The following is a 14,366-nucleotide window of genomic DNA, read 5'->3' as shown; positions in this document are numbered from 1 at the left end:
TTGCTGGATGGTGCCTGTGTTCACAGGGTGGCCACTCCTAGGCCACAAGGGAGATGCCCTTCAGTCTTCTGTGCAACAGAATGTCGAAGTCCAGCGTCTTCTTAGTTTTAAGTTGATTTCAGGATGATCTGAGGTGCTATGGCACTGCTCCTACTCTTATTCCCAAGCTGAGGGGTGGAATACCTGCTAGGTCCCTCCTCTGGGTGAAACCAGGAAGGGGGGCGGTTATACCCCCTTTCCTTTGTCCAGCTCCTCGTCAGGCCTGGGTCTGGAAAGTCCCAGGACCGGTTTGGACTGGCTTATGCACGAGGACACCTTGTGTGCCCCGGGCATGTCTGATTCTATTCAGCCCTGTCCTACCCAATACACAAAATCCTGTCTGGGGTGGTGCTCGCACCTCCCAAGGCAGGAAACCCTTTGTCCAAGCCTCCCTCGCTGGAAGGACTCCCAGCAGCAGGAGGTCAGACTTGTGTTGTGGTGGCAGCATCCATTTTGTGATGCTGAGGCTCTGGTTAACTTTAACCGGGGTTAAGGTTAGGTACATGTCATGTCCCTCTAGAAGGGTGGAATGCTATCCCCGTCGACAGAACTGTTGAGGGGATAGTATTCCAAATCGTATGACACCTTACTCAACATATTTTGATAAAGCCAAACCAAAGTTAGCATATAACCGCGAGGATTATAATGCACTTAAGAGTATATGGTATGGCAATATCCCGGAACAGCTACAGGAGTTGTTCCCGACAGCTGCAGACAGGCTCAGCTTATGCTAGAGCACCATCTCACATGAAACCATGCACTCTGCCCCCAGGATTGCAGGGGCCTTCCATAGGAATGGCTTATAGGTTAACATGTGTCCAGTTAAGGTTAGATATAGGGATACTATATCTAAGCAAGAGGTGATTACACCAACTTACCCCAGCTGAGTGATCAGCCAGTTGTGTCAAAATATGGAGGCCAGGCCAGGGGTGGCACAATACATGCTGCAGCCCCTGGTAGGCCTTGGCTAAACCTATGCCCTGGGTACCTTTGGTACACTGTTACAGGGGCCTATAAGGTGAACCAGTTCCAATTCATAATGCACCTAGAGTGCATTGGCAGTAATATAGAGAGAGAACAGCAGGCTGTGGGTCTGATTAGCAGGCCCACAGCCACATTAAGTCATAAACCAGTGAAGCAAAAAGCAAAAATTTGGGGTGACCATAGGATAGCAGACCCTACTCTCCTACAATGCCTATCTAATTTCAAGATACATATTTCGTACTCATTAAGTGTGGAATCATCAATGTCAGGTAAGTGATCAAATACCTCTTGGCCTTCTGACCCTAAGCAATGTAATAGAAGGGCAGTGTGTCTCTCGGAGCTAAGATTTGTCCCTCACACTTTGGCATAACGTTTGAATACCTTTTTCCATTTCTGCCATTTGATAGGCGGATCTCCAGGGTTAGAGAGAAAGAATAGAGGAGTTGCGACATTCTGCATGGCTGAAACACAAATCACAACTGAATTTGCGAAGAAAAAAAAAAGTATAAGCAAAATTTGAGACTTACATCATGCAAGAATAATCACTTTCAACACGGCTTGTTGAGCTTGTGAGATTCAAGTATAAAACTTCCTATAATAACTGTGCAAGCTTACATTCACATACCTTAAAATACAAACATTGTCTGAATTATCATTTCCCAAAAGTACAGTAAATAAACATGAAATGACAAATCAGGTAGAATATAATTAGTAATTTAAAAGTAAATGGAGAAATGCACCACAAGCTAAAGTCCTTTAGATGGCACTATTGTATAAGGGTTCGTAAATAAATTAACCTCAAAGTGCCTTGAAAAACGTGAAGAAAACAAAAATGAAGTTCTTACTTGTCATTCTTTTCAGTTTAAAATAAGGTCCAAGTCTAAAAGAGCTCAAAGTGAGGTAGCTTGTCATAAATCTTTACAGGAGCCCTCGCTGTCCAAACTGCTGAATCCAGAGACAGTGTTGCTGAAGAACAAACTGTTCGTCACAGACGATCGAAGGTGAAGCATCAGAGGAATCTACTGGTGGTGAGTTTTGAATGTGGCAATTTTTAAATAGCAACACGAAGGCTTGAATAAGAAAACATTTACTGGGGTGAAGTTCTTGACTTTCAGTAAAGCGTCAGAGCCTTTAATATAGGAGATATTGCTTGCTAAAGTATCGTCAGCGCTTGCCAAAACTCACAAATTCAAAACGATTGAAATATTCAACAAAGAAATACTTTCAGCTTATATTTTTAAGCAGACTATGACAGTTTTAGAGTCAAAAATATAAAAGTGGATTAAAATTGTAAAAAAATCACGAGTCTGAAGTTTAAAGGAAGACAGACAAATTAACTTGGATGTTTCCTTAGAGACAGTTACATTTAACACTTTGAAGTCTCAATCCAACAGAATAAAGTTGTAAAATCCTCAAAATACCACTTCAATGAAACTCTGAGAATCCTTACTTTGTGAGCAATAAATTACCATGTAGTAAATCACACAGTAAAGCAGAAGCTCCCAACAAAGTCTCCAGGATTATATACAGCTCACATCGAATTTCTCCCAACCCACTTTACTATGAAAAATACTTTCAAACGGGTGAGAAATGTGGTGAATGCTGCTGGTTATAGTTAAATGGTTCAAAATGTTAAAAGGAGAGTACTTACAAGAAATTGTAGTACAATATATGAACACAGATGTTGAGATCTTCCTTTAAGTCTTGGAATTTCTTCTGAATTCAAAGTTAAATCCTCATAAATCTGTTTAGTTCATCCCGTTCTCGTCGCCAGTGTAAAATCCATGCATATTCAAAAAGTAGGTACAGATTGAGGTTGTAATATAGTAAGTTTATTGCAGAAGAAAGAAGATCCCATCCATCAGGTCCAATCAGTCAGGTGCAACTGACTGTCTAAGCTCCTCAGTGTTCTATCACCAAGGAGCGAATCATAAAACAACATCAGTTAACAAAGGCATGGATCAGCACTTAAAGATACATAGCTAATATATACATATTACACCCACCTATTCCACGTGCAGACTACTTACTGGAGACAAGACAAAAGCTTCCTACACGATGAGGGGAAAAGACCTGTGTGCACCGTGAAATATTCCACTCAATTTCTATCGTCATAAAATATATGGAAACTGCGCTCACCTCTAAGTGGCTCACCGTTAAACCACTAACAATATATACACAACAATACAGAAGGAGCACTAATGTGATGTAAGAATAAACAATCAAATATTGTAGTCCATAAATGATCCAAATCCAATGCAATATACCGTGATATTATAATGTATTATTGGAGGGGGGCAATTCTTGTCTGGTTGCAAAATTCTATGTACAGGACTGGGTCAACACACGAATATGGTATATTACTATGGGTCGGTAGGTGATGAGATTGTTTATGGGTACATCGAGTGTTTTGGCCGTAATGTAGGTTTTTCCAGCTAGTTTGATGACTTTCTTGGGTTAAATCGATGTTACTTTTTTAAATATAATGGTTTTTCTGTAGAAAATATATGGATATACTTTAATTAATCTGAGCGGGTAACATAACCGCTCAGGTAATGAGTTTCTCGTTAAGAATTGATACAAATATTTATACTTATTGATTATTTTCATTAGAATTAGGTATATAGGAAGACAGGCTTAGATGCCATTTGGATTTGGTATTATACACGAACAGATGAAGTGCTCGGCTTATAGAAGTGTTTGTAATTTTAATAGCGTGAGAAGATCCGTAATGAAAAGGGAACGGAGTCCTGTGAAGATAGGTGTTATATACCTATTATTACCTTGACTCTTTCCTGTTCTCGCGTGCTTGCAAGCACGAGAGACCTCCTTTGTTGTTCTCGAATGCCGCCCTTCAGTCGTGAGGATTCCTTGCACGTCATTCTGGACGTTGGCTTCCTCACGACTGGACGGCTCTGGTTGTAGGTGCTTTGGATGAATTTCTTAATTGGAATAAACCCACGATTGAACCTTCACAAGACTCTGGTTCGTATTTAACATATTTTGGCGACGATCGGGATTTTCCTGCACCCACCGCCAGTCAAGTCTTCAAGACTCACCTGAACACTGCAGTTGTTCGTCTTCTGCCTCTTCTGCCTCCAGTCCAACTTCGTCTACTTCAGGTCGTATGCTTTAAAGCACTTTTCTGTCCATTACTCGGCTCCCAGTGCGGATTTCATTTTATTTCTTGGTCTTTTCCCCGGCGCCGTTTGAGACTGTCAGTTGCTGCCTCGCGCTCCATCATGCGCGTTCACTTTCAGCTTCCTGCTCGCGCTACTTCACGGGCGTTGCGCTCCAACCCTGTTACGTCATACTGTAACCTTGACAACGACGCCGAGCGGCCATTTTCAAGTACAGCGATCTGCCAAGCCTTCGTTCAGTGTTACAATTCAGCGATAGGCACGCTTCACTGGCTTTCAGTTCATTTTAATATTCACAGCGATATCCACGCTTTACTGCTTTCATTCTTCATTGAAGCGACCACAGCGATAGGCACGCTTTATTGCCTACCATGTTTATTTAATACCAAACTTTCACAACTCAAGTCATCTTCAGCGATAGACACGCTTTATTGTCTATCACAAATTCAATGATAGGCACCTTTCTTTTTCTTAAACTACATTTCTTCTATTTTAACAACAAAGCATTTACAAATGCACCAATTTAACTAAGCATCATATTTTGCTAAAGCATACTTATCTACAGGATTATAAAACATTTTCAAATACAAAATTTTATTCTTTCATTTTATTTTACCATGGCTTCTTCTCAACAGTTTCAAACACCAGCTCCTTTTTTGCAAACTCCAGGAAAACCTCCTCTTGCCTGGCGCAACTGGCTCAAAGGTTTTGAGAACTATTTGGTAGCCATTGATGCTACTAAATATGATCCTCCTCGCAAGGTTGCTATTCTTTATGGATGTTTGGGAGTTGCTGCTCAACAAGTTTTTGAAAATCTTCCCCATATTCCTTCTCCTTCTGGTGATTCTGGTGACAATTGGAACGTTTATCAAGAAGCCATTGCTCGACTCAATAAACAATACGACGATGAGCCCAGTATTGTGTTGGAACGTCATAACTTTTTCAAATGCAAACAAAGTATTGATGAGAGTGTAGAAGACTATATTGCTCAACTCAGAATTCTGGCTTCTACCTGTGACTTTGGCGCTAGTACAGATACTTCCATCAGAGACCAATTTATTTTTGCTTGTTTTTCTAAAAAAATCCAGGAATGTTTGTTAAAGTGCTAAAATCCTTCTTTAACAGAAACAATTGATATCGCAAAAGGGATTGAGCGAGCAACTTATTCCTCTAAAATTTTACAAGAAAGCATCTCTCAACCTTGTGTTCATTTGGTTGATCAAGCTTCTAATTTCACTTCTATTGACCTTGTTAACAATTCTTCAAGACAACAAAACAGGAAACCCCTCATTTGCTATAGATGTGGGTCAAGAAACCATCTTGGTAATTCTCCCTCTTGTCCTGCTTCTGGAAAAAAATGTTCTTCCTGCAAGAAAATTGGTCATTTTCCATCTGTGTGCAGGGATCGCAAAAAATTTACTAGAGTCAATAATATTGAATTTCAAGAGAATTTAGAGTCTTGCTCCACCAGACTCCATGATGTCATGTTGTCTATTGAATGTGATTCTCTTGAATTTTCTAACATTAAGAGTCCCTTGTGTGAATTGTTGATTGGTACAATCTCAATCCAAGTCAAAGCTGATTCTGGTTCTCCCATCACCATTTTATCAGATCTCACGTTTTATGCAAATTGGGGTCAAAAAGTTGTTCTTTCCAAATCAGATGTCAATCCAAAGGCTTTTGGCGAGAAGGACATCAATATGCTGGGTTTCTTTTATTCAAACATTGCTTGTCTGGGCAGATACACCTTCACCAAAGTCTATGTTGCTCTTAAGGGCAGAGATATCGTAGGTTGGTTTGACTTAGCCAGAATGGGTTTGATTCTCAAACCTGGCTCTGATCAACCTATTGCTTTAGGTGATATCCCTCATGACTACTACACTAGTCATGATTCTGGGAACTTCCATATTTCAGATCTTTCCTTTCCCATAGTCAAAATGGACAATTTACTAAGTTCTTTTCCAAACTTATTTAAAGATAAGGTTGGTACAGTTCTTGGTTTTAAGCATGAGATTAGACTTAAACCCAATGCTCAACCTGTTATTCACAAAGTTCGTTCTCTTCCTTTGAGTGCAAGAGATGAACTAAAAGGTGTTTTGAAAAATCTATGTGATGAAGGAATTATTGCTCCCTGTGACTCGTCAGAATGGGTTTCCCCAATAGTTTTAGTTCGTAAAAAAACTGGGGAGGTGAGATTGTGTGCTGATTTACGTTCACTGAATAACAATATCATCGTGGATTGTCATCCTCTTCCCAAAATTCATGACCTATTGGCTAATTTGGGTGGGGCTAAATTTTTCTCTCTCCTGGACCTTAGGTCTGCTTATCACCAAATTCCCTTGTCCCTTAAATCTCAAGAGTTAACAACCTTTATCACTCCCTTTGGTGCTTTCAAGTATCTTAGGCTTCCTTTTGGCTTGGCCTCGGCAGCCAGCATTTTTCAAAAACTGATGGACAACTTGTTTCAAGACATTCCTGGCGTGCAAGCGTATCAAGACGATATTTTGATCTACGCTAACGACTCTTCTCAGCATAATCACACTCTTAACACTGTCTTACAAGTGTTGGAAAAAGCTGGTATGACTGTTAGACATGACAAATGTAAGTTTGGAGTTCAAGAATTAGATTACTTGGGTCATTCCCTTTCTCCCAATGGCATTAAACCCAAATTCTCCTTAATTAAAGCTATCAGAGATGCCAAACCTCCCAAGGATAGAGACGCCCTTCGCTCCTTTCTGGGTTTATCAGAATACTACGCCAGGTTTGTGCATGGTTACGCACAGATTGTTGAACCCTTGAGAGCACTCTTAAGGAAGGGAGTGAAATTCGTTTGGTCTGAAGACTTGCAGAAAGTTTTTGACCAGGTTAAGAAGATCATTGAAGACTCACCTGCTTTGCATCCTTTTTCCGACGGCTCAAAGTGTTTTATCACCCGTTGATGCCAGTCTTACTGGTTTGGTTGCCGTTTTGGGACAATGGGTCAAGGGCAAAGAACATACGGTTGCCTTTGCATCCAGAACACTTCTTTCTGCTGAAACTAGATACAGTACGATCGAAAGAGAAGCCCTGGCTTGCGTTTGGGCTATTCAAAAATTCAAATCTTACATTTGGGGTCGTGAGTTTGAGATTTACACAGACCACAAGCCCCTTATGCACATGCTTTCCAACAGTACTTCAAATAGGGCTTCTGCCAGACTTGTTTGTCTTCTTTCCAAACTCCATGAATTCCATTTTGTTATCAAGCATATCTCTGGGGGCAAGAATTTCAGGGCAGATTGTCTCTCAAGAATGTCTTTAACTGATGATTCTATTGTTGATGATGATATTGAGTGTGTTGTTGCAACCATTGATGCAATTGCTGAATGTCAACCTATTTCTGAAGTTCAATGGAATTTAGCTTATAAAAATGATGTAATTCTCTCTAAAGTTAAGGAGTTTATTGTCAACAAATGGCCTGAACGCAGAACTCTGTCCTCTGAGTTAAAAGGTTTTGCAAATGTATCTGAGGAACTTTCTTTAGTCAATAATATGGTCATGCGTAACGATTTATTTGTTCCTCCTCAGTCTGTTCGTGATCATATTATTCGTTCTGCTCATCAAGGTCACCTTGGTATTGTAAAGACTTGTCAACGCATTAAACAATTTTACTCGTGGCCTTCCATGGACTCTCACATTAGAAGGATGATCGATAATTGTACTCAATGCATATTCTCTGACAAACGTTGGAAAACCCTTTCCACCCCTTTATGTCCTGTTCCCCTGCCGGCTGGTCCATGGGACAAAGTTGCTTTGGACTTTTCTGGCCCATATGACGTTTTACCTATTGAGAACAAGTTTCTAATTCTTCTTGTTGATTACTACACCAAGTGGCTCTATTATTCCTTTTGCAATTCTGCTTCTACTGACAATGCTGTTAAATTTTTACAGTCCGTTTGTGATATTGAGGGCTTTCCCAAAACCATCGTTACCAACAATGGTACTCATTTTGTTTCACAAAAAATGTGCTCTTTTCTCAAAAGTCATGATATTTCTCACTACAAAGTTGCCTTGTACTCACCCTCTTCAAATGGTTTGGTTGAAAGGTGTAATCGCATTATTAAGGAGGGTGTTCAAACTGCTATTTCTTCTAGGCTAGATCCTTTGCCTTTTGTTCATGACAAAGTGTGGGCTTACAATACCTCTCCACACTCTACAACTGGTGTCTCACCTTTTTCCTTACTTAGAAAAAGAAAAGTTCATTCTTTTTTCAATCCTAGTTGGTTGTATAAGGATTGTGATTCGTCTGATTATTCTTTTTCTGTTCAAGATCATGTGAGTGCTAAACAATTGTCCATGAAATCACGTTTTGATGAAGGTAAACATTCTGTTGATCAGCCTTCGCAAAAAGTGGACATGGTTCTCATTAAGAATCCCAAAAGAGTTTTAAAAGGGAGGTCTAAATTTTCTTCTCCAAATTTGGTCACACAAGTTAGCAAAGCTTCAGCTCTTCTTGATGACAAGGGATGGTGGAACAAGCGGGTTCTTGTTAAAATATCTCCACTCCAGGCCCACGTCATCAAGGAACATGCCACTTCAGAGTCTGAGCACTGTGATTGGTTTGATTTGTCTTATGTTCAACCACCCACTACCAATCCCGTTGCTGAAACTTCCACGTCTTCTCAGGCTGTGGTTCCTGTACATTCCCCTTTTCCCTCAGAAACGGTTCCTGCATCTTCTGCAATTTCACAGTTTGTTGTCCCTGTAGATTCATCATTACCACACGATGCGGTTTCCAAAGAGACCTCTGAAGTGGCAACAAAAAGAGCTTTTCGCTTGAAGCAGTTATCTTGCAGATTGAGAGACTATGTTTTGGAGTAACTTTGTTTTTTCTCATGTATGTTTTCTTTGTTACCCTTCTTAGAGGGGAAGATGTTATATACCTATTATTACCTTGACTCTTTCCTGTTCTCTCGTGCTTGCAAGCACGAGAGACCTCCTTTGTTGTTCTCGAATGCCGCCCTTCAGTCGTGAGGATTCCTTACACGTCATTCTGGACGTTGGCTTCCTCACGACTGGACGGCTCTGGTTGTGGGTGCTTTGGATGAATTTCTTAATTGGAATAAACCCACGATTGAACCTTCACAAGACTCTGGTTCGTATTTAACAATAGGGTATTTTCTAGAATACAGGCCTCTTTAAATAGGGTTGAAGGTTAATAATGCACTCGTATTACGAGTGTTACGCATAACTGAGGTACTTTGAGTTTTTTACGAATTAAGAGGCCATTACAATCTTTAGAAGACGGGCTTCCCTTCAAGAAGTTACTTTATAACTTGATAGATAGCGGAATAGAAAGGGAGCATGCGATGTGTAATTGAATACAAGTATAGGATTGGACAAACAGCAATGACAGGATATGCTTGCTGGGACTTCCGGTTAAAGCAACTACAATGATTATAGAGCGAGTCGATGTTTGTTTGACTAAACGGTGATTTGTTGGAATAGGACAGGATGCAGTTCGGTTTATATTCGGTGGTACAGTATTAAGTATTTTGGTCATAGCGGACCACATTGAGAGCTAAGGCGGGGTAATAGTTGCTAATTAGGTTAGGCAATACGGGCTCATGATTGGATACAAGTTAGTTTAAAAATGGGGAGTACAGGAACGTGGGGCCAGATGTAGGTAAGTATATTTTACCAACTCATAAATACCGAATTTCACCGATTCGTTATTTATGAATCGGTAAAATAGAAGGGGGGAGATGTAGATAGAAACGGTAATTGAATTACCGATTCTGTAAGAATTGGTATTTACCGAATCGGTAAATACTGATTCGGTAATTCCCATTGATTCCTATGGGCATTGAAGCCCATAGGAATCAATGGGCATTAACGAATCGGTATTTACCGATTCGGTAAATACCGAATGTTGCAAGGGTGCAGGGGGTGTCACTTTGACACCCTCTAGCACCCCGAATTCAGGCATGTGTGACATGTGGCACACAGACATGCCCTAAGGGCATGTCTGTCTGTCACATGCCATATGTGTGCATGCACACATGTGCATGCACACCTGGAATCGGTATTTTACCACCCAATTGGATTGGGTGGTAAAATACTAATTCGGTAAGGCCTGTGAGACTCAGAAGAGTCCCACCTACATCTCAAAATTACCGAATCGGTAAAAATACCGATTCGGTATTTTACCGATTCGGTAAATTTACCGAATCGGTAAAATAGGGCACCTACATATGGAATGACCATTTACCGGTCGGTAATGGCCAAAATCGTCCGTTACCGGTCGGTAAATGGCCACCTACATCTGGCCCCTACTTTGTCTGCTGGATTTATCGTGCCTCTTTGTCCACGGAGGGTGCTCAGAAGGGCGTTTTCAGCCATAAAGAAGTGAGACGGGGGTATCATATATGGAGGATGAATTTAAGTTGTTTGGAATAGGACAGGATGCAGTTCGGTTTATATTCGGTGGTACAGTATTAAGTATTTTGGTCATAGCGGACCACATTGAGAGCTAAGGCGGGGTAATAGTTGCTAATTAGGTTAGGCAATACGGGCTCATGATTGGATACAAGTTAGTTTAAAAATGGGGAGTACAGGAACGTGGGGCCAGATGTAGGTAAGTATATTTTACCGATTCATAAATACCGAATTTCACCGATTCGTTATTTATGAATCGGTAAAATAGAAGGGGGGAGATGTAGATAGAAACGGTAATTGAACTACCGATTCTGTAAGAATTGGTATTTAGCGAATCGGTAAATACCGATTCGGTAATTCCCATTGATTCCTATGGGCATTGAAGCCCATAGGAATCAATGGGCATTAACGACTCTGTATTTACCGATTCGGTAAATACCGAATGTTGCAAGGGTGCAGGGGGTGTCACTTTGACACCCTCTAACACCCCGAATTCAGGCATGTGTGACATGTGGCACACATACATGCCCTAAGGGCATGTCTGTATGTCACATGCCATATGTGTGCATGCACACATGTGCATGTACACCTGGAATTGGTATTTTACCACCCAATTGGATTGGGTGGTAAAATACCAATTCGGTAAGGCCTGTGGGACTCAGAAGAGTCCCACCTACATATCAAAATTACCGAATCGGTAAAAATACCGATTCGGTATTTTACCGATTCCGTTAATTTACTGAATCGGTAAAATAGGGCACCTACATATGGAATGACCATTTACCGGTCGGTAACGGCCGAAATCGGCCGTTACCGGTCAGTAAATGGCCACCTACATCTGGCCCCTACTTTGTCTGCTGGATTTATCGTGCCTGTTTGTCCGCGGAGGGTGCTCAGAACGGCGTTTTCAGCCATAAAGAAGTGAGACGGGGGTATCATATATGGAGGATGAATTTAAGCTGTTTTGTTTTTGGTTGTGATTAAGAAAATTCATATTAGGGATAGTTTAACCATTTTCTATCTATACATATATAATTTTTTACATGTAGATGGAGCGACATGTGCAATAGAAACGGTTCGGGGAATGTGAACTAGGATACTTATCAGTGAGCGCTCTATGAGATTTGAAGACTAATTACCCTATATTGAGGTGAGTGCAATATGGGTATTTGATGAATATTAGTGCAGCAGAATAAAAGTAAGAGAACCTAATGGCTCATTTTCTCGCACTTTGTAGGGATTTTGTAATATTCAAGCAGTGACCATCAGGAATCAGAGTATACTAAATGGTGTGGTGGAGAAGGACCGTTTGGTGAAATAAATAAAAGAAATACAAATTGTTTTGGTATGCAATAGAAAGGTGAGAGGAAGGTTCTTATAGTAGGACTATTAAAAAGAATAAGTAGAAAATAAGGTTTTATGATAATTTCCCTTTCACTCGGGTTTTTCACAGATACAAAAACTTGGAGGGGGTGAAGGGGACCAACAGGTTTTTATGGATGAAGACTAAGAATCTGACGAATATATTTTTTGGGGTGAGTGACAATATATTTAACGGTCTTCTTATTAGAGACTTCGTATCTCAGATATGACTAATGGTAGCATTCTGACCCTTTTCCCATTATAATTGTGTGCAATAATGCTAATATTTAAAGAAGAAGCATTTATTGGGTTTTGGTCATGGAGATTTTTTTACAAATTTCAGTAGCATATGTAAACTTTTTGAACATGTAGAGGATCTCCTACTTTTGGATATGTTAGTAAATAGCAATTTGAATATTAGTTTGTTATACATGCAGGCTGGAAATGTGAATAATGTATATGCTTTCTTAGAATGGTATATAGGCAGGCTTCTTGATTCTAAAATTTAGGTTAAAACTTTTTTAAAAGTTGATCAATGTACATAATAAGACAATTGTTTATTGTACTTTTTCTTTTTCCCTGCAGCCCTGATGACGTCCCGTGGGGGACGAAACGCATAGGCTGGGGAATGTGCAGTGTCTATTTGATGATTCACAATTTATTCTGATATGTTCATGTGAAGTCAATGCTCTGAAGATAAAAATAAATATAGTAATAAAGGACTGATTCCAGTCAACGAACAAACAAGCTTGCATTGGATTTGGATCATTTATGGACTACAAATATTTGATTGATTATACTTACATCACATTAGTGCTCCTTCTGTATTGTTGTGTACTTACCGGAGACAGTCTATGCAGCTCCAGTGCCCATGAAGGGAATATGCTCAGGGACTCTAGTCGCATCAATCCTGTGAAGTCAAATAAGACTGATTTCTGGCCAGTTGATTTCGGGGGAACTTACTTGCCAGATAATGTTTTAGCACTGGAACACTTTTGACTTTAATACAGAGTCAGAGGGGAATTCCTGAGACTTGGACTAGTAGTGGGGCTTCATCTGAATGTCGCCTATAGTGAAAGGGGAACAACCACTATCGCTAGTGTGCGGAGGCAGTGGGATTCAGGGAACCACCCAAACACACCAGAGCAATGACCTAAGGGGACTGTGGAATTTGTTATTGAATGTTGTATTTCCTCTGTAGTGGTAGCCAAAAATAAACACTTATTTTTTCATAAAGGCAAGTATTTGACTGGGCAATAATGTATCACTGCTGCTGCATGTATTTTGAGTTGTGAGCCTTTCTTTACCCCCTCGTATCTACCTCCCCCTGAGAATCCTTGGACTATTCGACCCACGCTATTACTGAGAGTCAAGTGCTATCTGGTTACTTGACCTAGTTGCTCAGGATCCAGAATAGGTCAGACCCCAGGACATGAAGAGTAAACCCCCACAGTTGGGCATAGTAACCTCTGCTTGCCCTGTGACTCTCTGAACGGGATCTGACAATTTGCACCCCCCTGTTTACTGGTGTCTCGCCAGCGCTGACTAGCACTCAGCACCACCCCTGGATACGCACCCCCCAAGGCGGGCTATTTCTATAAGCTAACAATGCGTCCATGCCGAAGGCGTGCCTAAGCCAACCCTGTCTGTGCTGTCGGTACCCGGTTCATGCGGAGCTCCCGAACCCTTGCCAGGTTTGACCCAGAACCCACGAATAGACTGTTACACCAGCAAGGAACGTTTTTAATACTATAGGTAAGAGTGTACACTGTACACCTTTTGTTATAAGAACCTGCTCTGCTCCCTCCATTTTTCCATGTCAGGACTGTGATTTTCAAACAGCTAACGGGGTTACGGACAGGACTAATACACCATTGATTAGTTCCTTGCGCTGTGCTACCCAGACCATCTCAACCAAAAAATTGTGCTGTGCCCTGGTAAATTCAAGATCCATTGTCAAACAGAAATTTGAAGTTACTGACTTCCTGGAAATATATGCCTTAGATATTATGTTTATTATAGGAACCTGGACAGACCAGTCCTCAAGCTTGGATATAATCTCTGCTACATCAGCAGGATACCTGGCATAAAGGGTGGACTAGCTATCATTTATCGGTCCCAAATTAAGGTTATTTTTCAAACTGTTAAGCTCTTTCAGCATTGAGTTGTCTAAATCTCAATCCTTTAATGAGTTACTTGTGTATTTCCCACCAGGCCCCAGGCATATCGATCTCCAAGAATTAAGCACTATCTTGGATTCAACTACAACAGCACAGGACTTCACCCTACTTGGAGATTTACATTTTTATCCACAACCACCCTCGGATAAAGACACTATGGGGCCTATTAGGATGGCAGGCGGACTTTCGTCTGCCCGCCACCCTAGCAGTGCTGAGACCAGCTGCCAGTGGTGCGGCGGTCCCGCAC

Source organism: Lissotriton vulgaris, chromosome 5 (assembly GCF_964263255.1).
Source record: "Lissotriton vulgaris chromosome 5, aLisVul1.2, whole genome shotgun sequence".
Taxonomy (NCBI): Eukaryota; Metazoa; Chordata; class Amphibia; order Caudata; family Salamandridae; genus Lissotriton; species Lissotriton vulgaris.
Note: the sequence above shows the minus strand (reverse complement) of the source record.